Raw genomic sequence first — 4981 nt, forward strand, 5'->3', positions numbered from 1 at the left:
CCGCGGGGTGTGGGAGGATGGCGCGGCCCGGCACAGTCCTGCTGCCGTGGGCGGGCTTTACAGCATCCCCTCCCAGCGAAGCGGGGCCGAGCCCGCGCTGGCAGGGATGCCTTACGAGAGTTGCTGGGCTTGGGCTGCATGGCAGCATCGATTTTGTAGGTTCCTCACATCTAGTGGTGGCAGTTCTCACACCCCTAGGTTAGGACCTCCAGTGTTCCCAGGAAACTCTGCTTGAATTCTTCATTGTGTAGTGACAGGCTTCCAGATCCAGGACCTACTACCATGGTTTTATTTGGTTCCTCCTGTGATAGAATTTTTGGAAAATCACCTGCAGTATGACTCCTTGCCTCAAGAGATGCTTGTGATGGTGTTTTTTTGTGAGCAATTATGAGATATGCCACTTCACCAAGAATCTTCTGCCTGCACTGAGTAAGCGACATTCAGTACAGTCTTGCCATAGAGCGTTAGAGAAGTGCTTGTTTTCCCAAACACACAGGGCTATCACTTAGGGATCCATCTGCCAGTCTCAGAACTTGCAACTGAAATGTGATGCTCTGGAAGGGTTACAGTGCTGGTGATACTGGTTGATGAAGGACATTCATACAAGTATAAAGGCACATACACCTTTACTGTGGATACCTTTTCTATTGAAACATGGCACAATCATCAAAGCATTTTGAAATTTTGTTTTCTTGGTCTTTTTTAGAGACATAATTCAGCAATCTAGAGGATGCAGTTTGTGACAAAACTTCACTGGTTATGTCAGTTGGACCACAAAATCATGAAGCTCTCAAGAGCAGTTGGTTGTGGGCTAGCTGTTGAGGTGAAAAACTTAATGGTTTTTTCATGCCTTGGTTTTAGATACAGTCAAAATTACTCATCGTGTAATTCTAAAGTACTGAGTTATTATTCTTGTAAATGTAATTGCACATTTCCAAAATTAAATTGGGCACTGGAGCTGGCCCTGCCACCCAATGGTAATGTTGGGGAATAATTTTTCATTGCTTCTCTTAAATCTGATTGCTTTAGCCCAGATTTTATATTCAGTAGCGAGTCTCAAACAAACAAAAGAGGCCACTTGTTTTTTTGTTGTGTTTTTTTTTTCCTTCCCCAGTAGCATCAGGTTTTGTTCTGGCTACAGGTAGTCCATTTCTCCTAATGCTGTTCCCTACCATTAGTATTTTTGTGGGAGTCAGTGTTTTCAGTGCCACTCTTAAAACTGTGACACTGATCGTGTCTTTGTCAGTTTCAAAACATGGTATAGCTCTTGAAGTTGCTTGAAAATTGGTGGCAGAGAAAAAGGAACCAGGTCAGATCCTGCACAGAGGGAGAGCGTGGCAGAACTCTGCTGGTTTACTTGTCTCTGAGCAGCAGCCTGATGGCTGCTCAATACGTAGGTGCATCCTCACAAGCAGTCACAAATGCTTCAGCCAGTTTACTATTTATGCTACAACTAAGTGGGGAAATCACTGGGGAAATGAGTGGAAAAGTTGATGAAGTGATTTATTCTCGTTGGATGTGTAAAAGGACTGGGAAATAACTAAATCTCGTTTAGGCAAATCACTAAACTTTCATTTTTCTGCTATGTATCTTACAATTTTTATAAACTTGTTTTGGCCAAAGCAGTTACTGAATTTTGGGTGAATAGGTGAAATGTTTCTGGCTGCCTTAAAACTGATAAATATAAGAGTTTCCCCCATCTCCCCTCATGATGATGTGTAAAGTAAAGACAGTCCATTTGTGAGAGTGATTTCTGGGAATTAAGTAGTTCTGATTATGGCATGGGGGTCAACTCACATAAAATTGAGCAGTCCCTATTTTTGCAAGAAATATTAAAATTTTAAGTAGTGCTTGAGTCTCATAGTGCTGGAAGTTTACTTAGCAATTGATTGTAGATATAGTAATATTTGGAAAAAATATATTTTAGGCATATCCTCGTAAGAGGCTGGCAGAAGATGCACAGATAAATTCTACAACATTGATTCAGTTGTACAATGACTGAAGTCTTTTATAGTGTCTCAAGGGTTTGTCCAAGTTTAAAGTTCTGGTATATTGCTTTAAATCTGTTCTATCTTTTGCAAAGCTGCATGATTATAAAAGTCATTCTTTATTTTACAGACTCTATGGTAATAGAATATTGTATGTAAACATATTGCTGCCTTGCTACAATTAGCAACTCAGAGGACATTTGTTTTCATAGCTAAAAGCCATCCTGTTATCCTGTGTGGCTGTCGACGGACATGCCACTTAATCTTTCTGGGAAACATTTAACCACTGATAAAGTATTTCACTTTTCTTCTGAGTTTTACACACTGTAGGACCAGTTTAGCAGTGTTATGGGACCATGCAGCACCCAGCTTGTTGAGTCTTCCAAGTGCTCTGAAGGGATAGCAAAGCAGCTTACTTCTTGCAGAGACTTATTTGTGCTATAAAGTTTTATAAAAGTGTATCCTACATTTCAGGTAACAATGGTGGGGATGCAATAAACACGTGGTCAGCAAAATTGCTTCAACCAACACTGCATAACCAGATCTTTCATATTTGGGGAGAAACAAGGTATTTGAGACTCAGATTTGTGGTTCAGAGCACTACCAAAGAGATTGAACCCCATTGTCTGTATTTTAAGCATGCATTCACTAAAATGCATGAAAATTCACTAAACAGCTGAAGATCTTAGAATTATTATGATTGGAAAAGATATCCAAGATCATCAAGTCCAACCTTTGACTGATCACTAAGTGCCACATTTAGTTGTTTCTTGAATGCTTCCAGGGATGGTGATTCAGCCGCCTCACTGGGCAGATCTTAGGGAGAAGAAGCTTTCAGCTGAATGAAGTCTCCAGAGAAGAGAGCATGAGCATGAGAAGTAGTAATATCTCACTAATATATTCAGGTTTGTCCTGATTTACCAGATGTTTGGGGAAAAAAACCTGTAGAATCAGTCATTTCTGCTAGTGAGGCAGTACATTAGGGAATGACTAGTCATCTTTTCTGTTTGTAGGCCAGAGTCAAGCAGCTGCATTGCTGAAGGGAACAGAAAACCGTGTTGAACTTTGATACCCACCAGTGTCTGCATGTGTCATCTGTGCCCTCTGCTGGCTGCAGCCCTTGAGACTCTAGTATGTGCCCTAAATTCTTGTCATGCTCTGGTGAGGGAAAAGGTGAAGAAGGATTTCTGTCAGGACTGTAAAGTGGCAGATTAAGGCTTAACTCAAAAATGCTGTGATTTGGATGCCTAAACTTGGTATATGCAGTTCGTGCTGAAATAGTACGTAGGATTTACAGGCAGCCTAAGTCTCTTATGAGCCCATTGCCCTTAATTACTGGCTGCCCCAGCAACAAGGTACTTTGTACCCTGTTGTGACATTAACCATATTGTTGTTGTGGGACTGCAGGTGCCCTTAGCCGCCCTTTAAATGGGTGGTTGTTTTGTCCCTGCCTCAGGAAATCATCACTTGACACAGGCAAGCTGTCTCTTGTCTCTACCTGCTAGTAGCCTGAGGGAGTAGTGTGGTCCATGAGACTACTAACATATGGTATATTTCTTCTGCAAGATCCTGAAGAGTTCTGTTGAATAAATATATTTCCTGATATGAAAACAAAGGCAGAACCAGGTGATTGCATATTGTCTAGAGCCCACATAAATATTGTGCTGAACACCACCCTCTGGAATTGTGTGCACAAAGCCAAAATGTCAGTTGAATATATAAAGTAATGATCCACATTAACTTTCATGCTGTCTGTTTGTGTCTAATTACTAATCAGTAAAATACCTTATCAGTTATAAACTAAGGCTTATGCAAGTATATACTGAAAAGTGTCATCTAATTACTACGGACCAAGGAGAGCTGTAATCAATATACCATGATGGTGGTAACACATTAGTGAATATAATTAAATCCAGATTTATTCCCTTAAGGATGTTAATATAGATAGGTGCCCTTTACATTCTTGCCCTTTACTTTCTTATATATAACAAGGGGACAACAAATGTGGGAAGCTTTTGCAGTTCTGAGTGTCAGTGACAGTGAAGAGAGGATGACAGTGAAGAGCTGCAAGACTTTTGAAACAACTACATGAAAGAACTGTTCTGAGACACTGATCCTTGATTGGTATACACAAAAGCTTAGAATTTATCTTGAATACAGCATGTTTACATCATCATCATCATCATGATGAAAAATATTGTGGAGCAGGATTAATATTCCATGAAGCACTTCCAGAAAAACAGACAGGAAGGTCTGGGATATCATCACTTTGGGAATCATTTAGAAGTGGTAAGGGATAAAGTTAAAGTTAGACTAGTAAGCTTTTTGAATCTGTTTCCAGTCATCTATACAATGGCTTTCAGTAGTACAGGAGAAAAAAATTACAAGAACTAACAAAAAAAGTCTTTAGGAAAGATGAAATCATTAAACAAAGCAGTATTTTTTAAGACACACAATAAACAGGTTTTGTATGAATAGTTTTTTTTTAAATGAAATTCATTACTTCAGTGTGAAGTCTCAGGCCCTTATTTTCCTGGTTGTCTGCCAGTGCAAAAGAGCTGGCACAAGCACAGTATGAAAAAATCTTTCAAGTAAGTTTTAGGTGCATATGCTTAAAGGATGGAATTTAGTTTTCATCTTAAAAAGGTCATCAGTGCTCCATAACTGAATGTGTTTTAAAATTATGTATCCGTCTCTGCTGTCTTGTTGTTTGTACTGAAAAGTGATGGATAGGTACATGTAGAAATCTAATCTGTCTGGAAGTTGTTTAGAACATATTGCACAGGTCTGAAATCTTTTGTACAATTCTTTGCTGATATATATATTTACAGCAGGATATCCCAGTGTGATGCAGGGAATAAAGCAAATTTTGCTGAACTCTTCAGTATTCTAGTCACATCCTAGGCTGTCTACAAAGTGATCTTACTGGCCTCTCAAAACATCTCTTCATGTTGTCATTTTTACCAAAAAAAACCAAAAAAAACCCTGTAATG

Source organism: Serinus canaria, chromosome 1A (genome assembly GCF_022539315.1).
Source record: "Serinus canaria isolate serCan28SL12 chromosome 1A, serCan2020, whole genome shotgun sequence".
In the NCBI taxonomy this organism is placed as follows: domain Eukaryota; kingdom Metazoa; phylum Chordata; class Aves; order Passeriformes; family Fringillidae; genus Serinus; species Serinus canaria.